General features: G+C 39.9%; 1 long non-coding RNA gene across 1 annotated transcript; it reads left to right on the plus strand.

Annotated features, from left to right (window-relative positions):
- Positions 1–2,155: 2,155 nt before the first annotated feature.
- Positions 2,156–3,806, plus strand: LOC128630786 (uncharacterized). Its single transcript, XR_008395003.1, has 2 exons — positions 2,156–2,468; positions 3,330–3,806. It is a non-coding gene; the product is annotated as an uncharacterized LOC128630786 (long non-coding RNA).
- Positions 3,807–14,781: the final 10,975 nt, after the last annotated feature.

Consider the following 14,781-nt stretch of genomic DNA (forward strand, 5'->3'; position numbering starts at 1 on the left):
TGCATATGCACATTAGCTCTATTACCTATTAGCGGATTAAAAAGTGACTGGTAAATTAAAAGCCTAATTAGACTGTTAGAAGGTTAGATTGTTAGCATAAGCTACACATTAATAAGTCAGAACAGATAGTTATCATGTTTTCCAAATAATTATAAGTCTTAATAATAATTAAAGTTTGAGTTTTTAAATTTTTGCACAGTGAAATGACACTTTTTAAAAATCTCTAAGCAGTAAAACGAAATCCTTAAGTCGGGTTATGGCGGAGTGTAGTTTTTTTGACTGCACTAATAGTTCGTAAACACCACACAGGAAGTAGGAAAAGAACTACATTTCCCATCTGCCCTGGCTGTCACAGGCTAATAGCACCAGCTGCTTTCCATTGCCTTAAGGAATGATTCTACTGCGGCAACGAGACCAAATACAACGAAAGGTAAGTTATTATTATAATTTTTTTTGCAGTTTATAAGTTTGTAATTTTATTTCCCTGCTTTAAGACATTATTTATAATTGAATCGCAATATTAAAGTAATTGTTATGCTAGCGGACTTTACTAGCCAGAGTTAACACACACTTTAACCAATCTAGCACATTAGTAAGTACAATAAGTTAATAAAATGAAGTTAATATATTAAATAGACTTTGGTGGTTGTCATGTCATGTGAATATTTAGTGTTATACCGACTTCTGTAACTAGCTTCACCATGTAACGGATAGTTCGGTTATAAATAGCAGAGTCAGGCTTCCTAAATAGTTATCGATCTGAGCGCTGGATTGAGTTTAAAGCCTCTGAAATCGAGGACAGGGTGGACAGTAGTCTGGACCGAGCCGAGCTCATTAGTTCCAGTTATTAGTTTGTTATGAATCTGTAAAGCGCTGGGCGGTGGTGTGATGTGCTTCGATGTTGTAACTACAGCGCGCTCCTTTTATTCTGCGTCTCTAAACACCGCAGCTGAGCTGTGATCTGTGTGTAGAACAGGTTCTCACTCAGCACAGTTATTAGCAAGCACGAATATGGTTATTTTCTTACTCAGAACATCACTAGGGACTGAAAATCTCAATATATTAACATTTTCTTTAGAGGTAAAATGGCACGAAGGTGGAAGAAGAATAATTATAACTAGACCAGTACATTTCCTGAAGAAAATGTGAGCGGTGCTTGCCGTGGTGAAATCGGGACAGGGTGCCAATACATTCAAGAGCCGCCTACGTAGGGTGCCTATACTTTCCAGAGCCGGACAGATATGGCACCAGCACTGTTAGAGCCGGCTGTGTAGTGCGCCAATACTTTTTAGAGCCGACCGTCAAGGGCGCCAGTACTTTTGAGAGCTGGCTGTGCAGGGTGCCAATACTTTTGAGAGCCGGCCAGATCGTGTGCCAATATTTCTGAGAGCCGAACAGATCGTGTGCCAATACATTTTAGAGCCGAACGTGTACGGAGGAAAAATTTTTTTACAGCTTTCTCCTTAGAGGGCCAATACTTTCGAAACTCAATGCCAGTCTATGGGAAATTTTCTGAATTTGAGCTTCCGTAGTGGGAATTCCGGCATTCCGATCGCTTATAAAAGTCATAGCACACATCTCCTCAATAAGCCGATCGATTCGACACCTCACCTGTCGATCTCCGACAAACAGTGAGGGACTAGTTACGCGCCGAAAAAAACGTGGAAGAAGAATAATAATAATAACTAGACCGGTACATTTCCTGAAGAAAATGTGAGTGGTGCTTGCGTTGGCGAAACAGGGACGGGTGCCAATACTTTCGAGAGCTGACAGCGTAGGGCGCCAATACTTTCCAGAGCCGGACAGATATGGCACCAGCACTGTTAGAGCCAGCCGTGTAGTGCGCCAATACATTTTAGAGCCGACTGTCAAGGGCGCCAGTACTTTTGAGAGCTGGCCGTGCGGGGTCCCAGTACTTTTGAGCGCCGGCCGGAGAGTAATAATATTATTATTATTATTATTATTATTATTATTATTATTATTATTATTATTATTATTAAGTATGCAAGGGAACAATAGTAGTGGTTTTGAAGCACCACTGATTAAATGAGCCATAGAATTAACCTGCATAAAAAACGACGATGTCTGCATAGTTTTTCTTCAAAGTGTACTTTCATTGTACTTGAAAATTGCAGTTGTGAAGTATTTGTCCACTTAAACATTTACATCTGACCGTTAACAATAAAAATTCTGTGCAGAGCTATCATATTTGTAGAATTTGATGTGGAATATTCGGTCACTGAATACTTCTCTCTTTCTCTCGTTGTGTATTGAGTATTGATGCTGCAAAAGAAGACGGATCATTTGGTAGTCTGGTTAATGATGACCACAAGCACCCAAATGGCAGAATGCAGAAGACTGAAGTGGATGGAAGCCCACATCTTGGTCTGTTTGCTTTAACAGACTTTAAAGAAGGTGATGAAATTACCTACAATTACGGAGGAGGAGTCTGGCCTTGGTGTAGCAAGGTATGCAGGGTATCTCCCTCTCTGTTTTCACAATTTAAAAATTATTAAAAGATAAACATTGTCTTATCCGGCAGTGTTGCGATTCATTTTTGTTGCACAACTAATTTTGTGCTTGTGCATCAACAATAAAATTAGACATTATTGTTCATCTGATCTGCTTCAGGTATTTTACTGCCACGTTTAAGCATGAACTACAAAACGTGTGTGTGTCTGAATGCACCGTAATTATCCCAAAGTCTTCCAAAGTATCCCATATCTAACCCTGAAATCACAAACTTAATTCCTATAGTGAAATAATTATTGTTTTTGTCGTATTGAAAAGCATGTTTGCTTTCTGTTACATAATCTTGTCTGTTAATAGTTACTATACGGAGTCCCCACAAAGCATGTTTTATTCAGGTGTGTGTGAGGGAGTCTTGTGATAGCTGAATAGATATGTGAATTTAGAACAGTGTCCCCATAGGTCACTTAAACCTGTTTAAATATGCAGATTATGGAGGGGGACACTGCTGAGAGCAATGGCCAGGAGAAACAGCAGCCATCACAGTCTACACCTTTTCTGGATCATAAATATCAGAATTGTGTAGTTTGCTGGCACTTTTAATCCTGCCTTTCAATCACACCTCTCCATAATTTCCAACATAAGCATCCCCTGGGACTCGGTAGGTTCCCTACTGCATCTTCTCCAAGAAAACTGAGTACTCTTAGTTACTATTTGGTACATATGCACAAACTGCAGTCAGAGTTTTCATTCGTGAGACGTGAAATGTAAGTTCCAGTCTGTAAGTTGCCAGACAATAATTTCTGTTGGGTGTAAGGGTGTGTGTTTGCTATGTAACTAATGTTTATTCTTACATTTAGGTAAAACATCTACTCTGAAAAAGAGGAAGGCTCAGGAAGGAAATGAGGTCCATGCAGTGGAGAGACATATGAAGACCTTCATCATGTCATGTCGTGTCCCAGGGAAGTTGGTCTGTGAAAACTGCATTAGATCTGAGTCTTTATATCTTAAAGATAGAGACTGGCAAAGTGTCAAATTCTATGTCTATAACTGCACTGTAGCTTACAAAAGAGATATAAACAAAGATTAAATAACACTTTGATAGTAACACTTTACATCTATATTACAGATACTGTACATCATAACATCTGTAGTAATGCTTTAATAATAAGTTACATTACACCTCTAGCCTTTTACTTTGTAATGAACCGCTCAGCATTTACTTCATCATAAACTAATCAGGAACAAATCAGGCATTTAAAATATCCATTAGAATCTTTACCTACACCGTTATATTGAATTAGATCAAATTGGTTTGGGCCGCCTTCTTCCAGTGGGTCCTTATGCAGGTGACTGACAAGTTCATGAGTAAGCCTATTGGGCAATAAAAGCTTCAGTGTGCTACCCATTTACATGTTTAGACTGCCTGGAATCAAAATTAGCTACCTCAACATACATTATTAAGTTGTTACTGTCACTTTTTAGCTTAGTCAGTTAAGTGGATATAGAATAAAGAAAAAAATTGTGTTTGGTTGTGTGTCTGTGTTTGGCTAGTATCTTTATTTTTCTCAATATGTTTAACTTTGAGCTGGCTATATGTAGTAAGCAGAAGTGTTATGTCAAACTTAAATGAGTCCAAGTTCATTCATGGCACATGTGAGCTTAGTAGTTCTGCACTTTAATGGGCAAATATTTGTTGTCTTTTACAGTAAAGAAGCTCAAGACTCAAGTTGTCTTTATAATGTTGAATAGACAGGGTTTTTTCATCTGACTGACAATTTTTCACTTGATTAGAGATCCAGACCAATAAACAAATCCTTCATGTAGCTAAAATATGAAAAGGATGAGTTTCTTTGTCATTTTGACTTGCCAAAATGACTGGGGATAGTGTTAATTTGTGATGCATGCCTGTGATAAATAAGTGAGGTTCAGTACAGCTAGCACCTCTACTTTCTATTCCACAAAAAAAAGTATACTTTGGAGCAGAAAATGAAAAGCTTCTTAGAATTATAGCCTCAAAACTAATAATAGCACTGGTACCACCTTCCTTAACAAGTTCCTAGTTTTCTCAAAGGGTTCCTCTGTTGGAAATAGAAAGCTCCAAAAAAAATGTAGTCTGTTATCTATTACGTGCAGATATTGAAATTTGTGTAAGAGAGCTTTTTGATAACCAAACTTTCACTGATTGCATATTTCACAAATAAGGCTAAGAGTCCTTAGTATAAACAATTAAGAACAACTGTTCAATATAATTTCATGAGAAGCTTAAACCTTCAAATAGAGGAAATACACATCATATCTGCTTTACAGACAGCTCTCTAAATTAGACATACTTAGTTTGTAATTTTGTATAAATAATTATAGAGTTAAATTGACAACTTTTTAAAATGGTTTTTTAAAACCATGTCCCATTGTTGTTATATAAACTACCTGATCTGTGTGTATGCAGATTAACTATGTAGTGATGTCCCCACTACAACATGAAAACCAGCTAATTTTCTGTGTATGAAAATTAGGTCCCCGTTAATGATGAGTTCTTGTTATGTCTACATTAGGTGTGAAAAAACCAAGCACAGAAATTTTGTGATTTAAATCCAGAATTTGAGATGATGTGTGTTCTCAGGCTTAAATTATACATGCCTGATTTTTTTCACATCTGTAGGACCTCAGGAAAGTGGTGTCCCCACAATACATGGGTGGGACTACTGACCCCAGAATGTTATAATTACAAGAATGTGAGCGAGTGAGTGAGTGAGTGAGTGAGTGAGTTAAAGTTACAGGAGCAGTCTGGCTGTGCAGCTACAGTAAATGTTAATAATAATAATAATAGGACGTTATTTAAAAGCTCATGCAGCTGATGTTATTTTTATTTAGTAGTTAATTTAACATGCTATGCTAACATGTAAACAATAAGATAATATTACCTGACGTACATTTTACACTCAATATTGTCTGTTTCTGTTCTATTTCACCAACAAAAATATTTCCAAACAAAGCCACAGCAGGTCCTGCTCCTTTTTCCTCCTAATTCCCTCATTTCTCCACGTTGGGATTAATAAAGTATTATCTTATCTCATCTTTTGTTCAAATGGGAGATTTCTTATTTATTTTATTTATTTTGTTTATTTTTAAATAGGAGACCTTTTAATAATTTTATTAAAAAATGGCTTCATGTTTCAATTATAATGAAGCGTTTGTTCAAACAAAAATGTTTTCAGTCCTTTAAGGATCATTGTAACTGAGGATGTTATGTTTAAATAAACAGCAGGAGATTGAGCACCAGTGACTTGACACCTACAGCTGACAAAGCTGCAAGCAGGGTTCATACCTGCGCAAGAAAACCCCGCTGGATTTAGAGTCTTGACGCCTCAAAGTGATTTAAGGAAACACTAGGCTATTCTACTGGAGCCGACGGACGTGTTTGTCCGTGTTAGACCCTTCTTCAACAACAACTTTGCAGTCTCGTTTATATTCTCAGGTTTCCGCACGTGGACGTCCTCTTCAGTACATTTACTTCAGTCAAGTAATTAGAGCCTTTACTAGTTTACATGAACACATTCGGACGACTTACTTTACGTCAAAGCATTTTTCTAGGATAAAACACAAGCATGTTTGATGAATGCCAAGGTGCTTTCTTGCTCATCTGAATAGCGTTCTCTCTGCATTACGACACAGTTTCATAACAGGCTTCAAGTTGCACAGGTGAAACCCCAGTGTAGTTCAATAAAGTGCCCTTTTCTCTCTGCAGTCGGCAAGATAGTGCACACGAGTTAGTTGACACAGACCGTTGACATGCCTTGAACAGGCTTCGAGTTGCGTAGGGGAGACCCCAGTGCATTCCAAGTCCAGTGCCATTTTCTCTTGGCCATCAGAGGAAGGGAGCATGAGACAAGACTTAAGTGCATTTCCTTGGTTCATTTATGTTCTGATGGTTTATGTTTTGATCGTTTCAATGTGCCAACCTTCTTTACCAGCCGTAACCGCGATGGAGAATGAGACAAGGCTTAAGAGTGACTCCAAGGCTCATTGACGTTTTGATCGCGCATGGTCTCAACATTCCAAAGTGTCATGGGTCTTTTCAAATGGCTTCATGTTTCAATTATAATGAAGCATTTGTTCAAACAAAAATGTTTTCAGTCCTTTAAGGATCATTGTAACTGATGATGTTATTATTATTCATAATAATAATAATAATAATAATAATGCTGGTGTGGTGTCCTGTACTCTGATTTCTGTGTGTGAGAGAAACACACTCACATTTCTGTTACATGGTAAAGAGTAAGTGTATTATGGCTGTGTGTGTGTTTGAGGTCAGTGTTCTGATATTTCATCATTTCTCTTCCAGTCTGTGTGTGTGATCTGACAGAGGAAAGCTGTAGAGTTCTGTCCTCAGTTCTCAGATCAAACTCCTCCAGACTGAGAGAACTGAACCTGAGTGACAATAACCTGCAGGATTCAGGAGTGAAGCTGCTCTCTGCTGGACTGGAGAATCCACACTGTACACTGGAGATACTGAGGTACACACACACACACTCACTCACACACACACACATTGTACACTGGAGATACTGAGGTACACACACACACACTCACACACACACATACACTGTACACTGGAGATACTGAGGTACACACACACACACACATACACACACTGTACACTGGAGATACTGAGGTACACACACACACACACACACACACACACTGTACACTGGAGATACTGAGGTACACACACACACACACTGTACACTGGAGATACTGAGGTACACACACACACACACACACACACACACACACACTGTACACTGGAGATACTGAGGTACACACACACACTGTACACTGGAGATACTGAGGTACACACACACACACACACACACACACACACACACACACTCACAAACACACATCCAGTTTCCATCTGTGGTGATTGTAATTGTAGTGATGTACAGTGCATCCAGAAAGTATTCACAGCGCTTGACTTTTTCCACATTTTGTTATGTTACAGTTTTATTCCAAATGGATTAAATTAATTATTTTCCTCAAAATTCTACTAACAATACCCCATACTGACACCGTGAAAGAAGTTTGTTTGAAATCTTTTCAAATTTATTTAAAAATAAAAAACAAAAAAAGCACATGTACATAAGTATTCACACCCTTTGCCATGACACTCAAAATTGAGCTCAGGTGCATCCTGGTTCCACTGATCATCCTTCAGATGTTTCTACAACGTGATGGGAGTCCACCTGTGGTAAATTCAGTGGATTGGACATGATTTGGAAAGGCACACACCTGACTATATAAGGTCCCACAGTTAACACTGCATGTCAGAGCACAAACCAAGCCATGAAGTCCAAGGAACTGACTGTAGACCTCCGAGACAGGATTGTATCGAGGCACAGATCTGGGGAAGGGTACAGAAACATTTCTGCAGCATTGAAGGTCCCAATGAGCACAGTGGCCTCCATCATCCGTAAATGGAGGAAGTCTGGAACCAGCAGGACTCTTCCTAGAGCTGGCCGCCCGGCCAAACTGAGCGATCGGGGGAGAAGGGCCTTAGTCAGGGAGGTGACCAGAAACCCGATGGTCACTCTGACAGTGCTCCAGTGTGTCTCTGTGGAGAGAGAAGAACCTTCCAGAAGAACAACCATCTCTGCAGCACTCCACCAATCAGGCCTGTATGGTAGAGTGGCCAGACGGAAGCCACTCCTCAGTAAAAGGCACGTGACAGATCACCTGGAGTTTGCCAAAAGGCACCTGAAGGACTCTCAGACCATGATGAAACAAAGATTGAACTCTTTGGCCTGAATGGCAAGCGTCATGTCTGGAGGAAACCAGGCACCACTCATCACCTGGCCAATACCATCCCTACAGTGAAGCATGGTGGTGGCAGCATCATGCTGTGGGGATGTTTTACAGCGGCAGGAAGTGGGAGACTAGTCAGGATCGGGGAAAGATGAATGCAGCAATGTACAGAGACATTCAATTCATGATGCATGTATTTTTCCCACTACCGGCCTATAGTAGGCAAATATGCAGTTTGGGACACAGCCGAACGCTCTTGTTCGCCGTAAAGCGTAAAACTGCCGTGTGTGATCGTGTCCTGTCGCAAAATGCGGTGAAAACTCACACGACTTTCATAATATGATTAAGGTGTTTACATGTGTGTAATACACGTCCATAATACGATTAAAACAGGAGTAATCCACCTGTCTTAATTCGATTAGATCTTAATTAGATTATGACCATAATTAGATTAAGGTTGCTGTTTACATGGTAGTTTCTTAATCAAATTATGGTCTTAATTAGATTAAGAGTGGATTATTGTTGTCCATGTAAACGCAGTCATTGTCTCAAAGCAGCTTTACAGAAATATCAATACGGTATACAGATATTAAAGGTGCGAATTTATCCCAACTGAGCAAGACACTGAGTGGCGACGGTGGCAAGGAAAAACTCCCTAAGATGTTTTAAGAGGAAGAAACCTTGAGAGGAACCCGACTCAGAAGGGAACCCGTCCTCATCTGGGTAACATCAGATAGTGTGAAAAAGTTCATTATGGATTTATATGAAGTCTGTATGGCGTTAGGAGCAGCCGTAGTCCCAGCAGTCTGGAATTAAAGAAGATTTGAGCTCCATCCAGAGGCAGAAAGGATCTGGATCTCTAGTATCTCCATAAATTCGTGTGGGGCTCGGCGAAAGGAGAGAGGGAGAAAAAAGATCATTATGACTGCGAAGTAGTAGAACAGAATCTAGTCAGGGTAGGCTTGAGTAAACAAATACGTTTTAAGCTTAGACTTAAACACTGAGACTGTGTCTGAGTCCCGAACACTAATAGGAAGACTGTTCCATAACTGTGGGGCCCTATAAGAGAAAGCTCTTCCCCCTGCTGTAGCCTTCACTATTCGAGGTACCGTCAGATAGTCTGCATCTTTTGATCTAAGTAGGCGTGGCGGATCATATAAAACCAAAAGGTCGCTTAGATATTGTGGAGCGAGACCATTTAGTGCTTTATAGGTTAATAACAGTATTTTATAATCAGTGTGAGATTTCACTGGGAGTCAATGCAGTATTGATAATATCGGTGTGATATGGTCGTATCTTCTGGTTCTAGTTAGGACTCTAGCAGCTGCATTCTGGACTAACTGGAGTTTGTTTATGCTCCTACTGGAACATCCAGACAGTAAGGCATTACAGTAATCTAATCTAGAGGTGACGAATGCATGAACTAATATTTCTGCATCATGTAGTGACAGACAACCCCAATACTGAAAAAGTTGGGACAGTATGGAAAATGCTAATAAAACAATGAGGGTCATTTGTAAATGTACATTGACTTGTATTTAAACAAAAAACATAAAGACGAGGTATTTGATGTTTTACCTAATCAACTGCAAAGTTTCTCGAAGATGAACATTCATTTTGAAATTGATGCTGCAACACGTTCCAAAAAAGTTGGGACAGGGGTCATTTAGGATTAATAGCGATGTGACGAGTTGAAAGAAGGTAATGTGAAACAGGTGAGGTCTAATTATCGTCTAATCATATATATAAGGAGCCTTCAAAAAAGGCCGAGTCCTTCAAGAGTAAGGATGGGTCGAGGCTCGCCAATCTGCCAACAGATATGTCAGCAAATAATCCAACACTTTGAGAAGAACATTCCCCAAAGACAAATCGGTAGGATTTTGGTCATTTCACCTTCTACAGTGCACAATATAATTAAAAGATTCAAGGAATCCGGTCAAATCTCGGTGCGTAAAGGTTGAGGCATAAAACCACTTCTGAATGCGCGTGATCTCCGCTCCCTCAGATGTCACTGTCTTAAAAACCATCATAGGAGCATAAACAAACTCCAGTTAGTCCAGAACGCAGCTGCTAGAGTCCTAACTAGAACCAGAAGATACGACACATCACCCCGATCTTATCCACACTGCATTGGCTCCCAGTGAAATCTCACACTGATTATAAAATACTATTATTAACCTATAAAGCACTGAACGGTCTCGCACCATGCAACTTTGATCAAAAGATGCAGACTCTCTGATGAAACGTTGAATAGTGTTTTTGTAAAATGATGTTGAAACACACACACACACACACACACAGATATTTAAAATAACAGAGAATGCCACACAAGTTATTATAATTTATGAATGTACAGTCAAAGATTGAACCTTTACATTTAGACAGCTTTACCATAAAATGGCAGTTGATTTGTGTAAGTGTGTGAGGAATAGTCTGTAATATATCACACAGACGTGTGTGTGTGTGTGTATGTATAAAGGCATTAAATAAATGTTATGGGTTTTTATTACACCGTACCATGTACATCAATGTGTATATATAAACTACATGTGTGTTGTGGGGGGGGGGTGTAGTATGGGGTGTTGTGGGGGGGGTGTAGTATGGGGTGTTGTGGGGGGGGTGTAGTATGGGGTGTAGGTGGGGGGGTCTAGTATGGGGTGTAGGTGGGGGGGGTCTAGTATGGGGTGTAGGTGGGGGGGGTCTAGTATGGGGTGTAGGTGGGGGGGTGTAGTATGCTAGAGTACGAGGCGTATGAGTTCCACTCTCCTCTGTGAAATCCACCTTCATCTTCTGTTTCTCCATCACTGCCTCCAGCTCTGTTGCCTTTCTGACATCCTGAGAAAAAGACACTCATCATTTATACACATCATTACCATGTGTCTGTGTGTCTGTGTGTGTGAGTGTGTCTGTGTGTGTGTGTGTGTGTGTGTTTACCTCCAGCAGTGCCATCTGTACGGCAACTTGTCTGTACACCCTCGCTCCTTCTTCAGGAATGACAGTGCGAAGTTCCTCTTTATTCAGAGAGAATAGCTGAGCTCCTGTTCACACACAAAGACACTTTGTAGTCCTACACACACACACACACACACACACACACACACAGAGATATTAATAAATTAATAGATAATATTTTATGAAAATTTGACGAGGCAGTGATTCACACAGGCCACTATAGGGAGCCGGAGCACAGACTGCCCTTTTACTAGACCATTAAAAATAAAGAGAATTAGAGTCACACCAGTAACTTTGTTCCAACAAGAGTAACACACACTTTCTGTCAAACTGTCAATCAAAGTAGTGTGTACTGATTTATAGCCCTTTGTGCTTCTCAGGCCGACATTTCTGTAAGTGGCCTAATTTATGACCGGGGGCTGGGGTGAAATACGTCTGAACAGCGTATCAATGGTTAATATTGGGCATGTGTTTGTGTTACTGTGTGGCGTTATTTCGTTTGTGTAAACACACTGTTAGAAAAGCATGATGTTTGAATGTGTACATATAGGAGTAGAATATTTGTTTGTGAAATAAATGAAAACAATTGTTGATTACGTTTTTAGGAGCCCGGTTTGCCTTTGAATAAAAAGTGTAGGAGGTAAAGCTTTTTTTTTTTTTAAAGATTCTGTTTAAAATAATTGTTTGTATTACATACATTCTAAACACAAACCTTTAGGATGTAAAAATGGTTAAAAGAGCTGTTTAAAAAGAATCGCGCGTATTACATGACTTCTAAACAAAGATCCTTACGAGGTAAAAATGTTAGTGTCGGCTAAAAGAATCGCCGTAATGTTTAAACTAGAAGACAAAAAACTGAATCACCTCTCACTCTCTCTCTAAACCCCGCCCATACATACATGTTTCAGACACACCTCTCTCTCTCTCTCTCTCTCTCTCTCTCTCTCTAAACCCCGCCCATACATACATGTTTCAGACACACCTCTCTCTCTAAACCCCGCCCATACACGTGTTTCACCGGTAGACAGTACTTTCTGTCAAACTGTCAATCTAAGTAGTGTTCTAATTTATGATCTTTGTGTTTTCCTGAGCAACAGTTTGTAGGTAGTCTAATTTATGATCTTTGTGTTTTCCTGAGCAACAGTTTGTAGGTAGTCTAATTTATGATCTTTGTGTTTTCCTGAGCAAGAGCTTTGTGTGGAGACACTTATTTTATGACCGGGGGTCGTGGTGTAATCCTATCAGTATGTTTATGATAATGAGTTGGTGTCTGGGGGAGTTAATGGCTTTACGATACCCCCAGCAATAGGTAGACTGTGTTTAAAAGTGGAGTCAGTTACACAGAAGTTTCTAAGATCTCGGCTGTGTACCAGTGTTTGCGCTGTGTGATTTAAACGAACCTGCGGCTTCTCATTTTAGCACCGCTAAAGTTTTATTTTTATTATGAGGAATGCTTCAAAGAGGAGGTGGCTGTCTATCGTAACAGTAAGTGTTTTATTAGTGGTGCTTGAAAAGCGCTACTATTGTTCTCTTGCATACTCCTTCTTCTTCTTCTTCCTCCTCTTCTTATTATTCTTCCACTTTTTTTCGGAGCGTAACTAGTCCCGCACCGTTTGTTGGAGATCGACAGGTGAGGTGTTGAATCGATTGGCTTATTGAGGAGATGTGTGCTATGACTTTTATAAGCAATCGGAATGCTGGAATTCCCACTACGGAAGTTCAAATTCTGAAAATTTCCCATAGACTTGCATTGAGTTTCGAAAGTATTGGCCCTCTAAGGAGAAAGCTCTAAAAATTTTTCCTCCGTACACGTCCGGCTCTAGAATGTATTGGCACACGATCTGTTCGGCTCTCAAAAGTATTGGGACCCCGCACGGCCAGCTCTCAAAAGTACTGGCTCTAACAATGCTGGCGCCATATCTGTCCGGCTCTCGAAAGTATTGGCGCCCTACGCTGTCGGCTCTCGAAAATATTGGCGCCCTATTTGTCCAGCTTTAAAAGTATTAGCACCCTAAACGGCCAGTATAGTGCTAACACATGCTAGCAACATGCCAGCATGATGCTAAAACGTGCCAGCATGATGCTAAAACGTGCCAGCATGATGCTAAAACGTGCCAGCATGATGCTAAAACATGCTAAAACGTGCTAGCATGATGCTAAAACATGCTAGCATGATGCTAAAACATGTTAAAACATGCTAGCATGATGTTAAAACATGCTAAAACATGTTAGCATGATGCTAAAATCCTCTAACAACCTATCCATCTGGCTCTCAAAAGTATTGGCGCCCAATCCAAATTTTTCCAGTGCAAGCACCACTCACATTTTCTTCAGGAAATGTACTGGTCTAGTTACTATTATAATAATTATCATTCTTCTTCCACTTTGTTTGTGTAACTGTGTATGTCGCCCCTGTTTTAGATGTACCTGTGTTCACTGTAGGTGTAACTTTAGCTGGAACACGATTAGCTTTTCACTTTGGCATTTTTAGTTCACTTCTACTAGTACACCAATATTCACGCTTGGGTCTTCATCGTAATGCCGGCGTAATAACGTAATCATGTCGTGACGTCGTCAACCTTCCGGGTCAAAGAATAATAATTAAATAATTAAGGAATTATAGCAGAGTAATGCCGGTACACCGGCCTTACAGGGATAACGTTTACACTGTAAATCCTCTATATCGGCCTTACGGGGATTTGGCATAGACGACCAAGCCAGTCTATCGTCCTTACGGGAATAGATCAAAGACGGGCAAGCCGTTTTTTCAGCCATACGAGGTAAGAGGGTTAAGTACACGTCCGGAAATGTACAGACAACTCATCCCAAAGCACGAGGCGGGAGCAGGCGTGTATGAGATGTGATCGTCCAATGGCAAGCAGGAACATGACGCATTGCAGTGGACTGGGCTTAAAAGAGGAGGAGACAAGACACCCATCCCTCCCCCGACATAGACACACGAATGGAACATAGTACAAACAGAAATACAACTGAGGACGTAACAATGGCCAAGTATCAAATAAAATGTAAACTTGCATTGATGAAGTTAATGTTGTTAGTAATTGTTTATAAATTACCATGGTAACACAGAGCTCCAAGGTATAGAAATATGGAGTTTGTCATCAATCAAACAGTAACCAGTTTTAATACCTAAAAAAGTTTACATAGCAAAATATAGCAAAGCGCTTTACAGTAAATTAAAATGTAAAATTAAACTAATGAAATGTTGTGCAGCACATGCTTATGTTAATGTTTGTTACATTATATAATCATATAAATAAGTAAATACTCCCAAAGTCACCAGAATTGAAAGCTTTGGTGCTGTTAAACATTTAGAGATTGAGGTTGTGGTGACTCAGTATTTCACTCAGTATATCTGGGTAAGACACAGTGAACGACTCACTGCTGGCATTCATGAAGAAGTCATAAACTCCACTGGAATAATAAATAGGATCTAATAAAATCATGAGTGGAAATTATTGGTGTAAGTTTGTTAGGATAGACCTCCTCCAACCTGGAACTATATCCTCCAGTCCACGCGGTGGCGGTAACGCG

Source organism: Ictalurus punctatus, unplaced genomic scaffold, assembly GCF_001660625.3.
Source record: "Ictalurus punctatus breed USDA103 unplaced genomic scaffold, Coco_2.0 Super-Scaffold_100060, whole genome shotgun sequence".
Classification (NCBI taxonomy): Eukaryota; Metazoa; Chordata; class Actinopteri; order Siluriformes; family Ictaluridae; genus Ictalurus; species Ictalurus punctatus.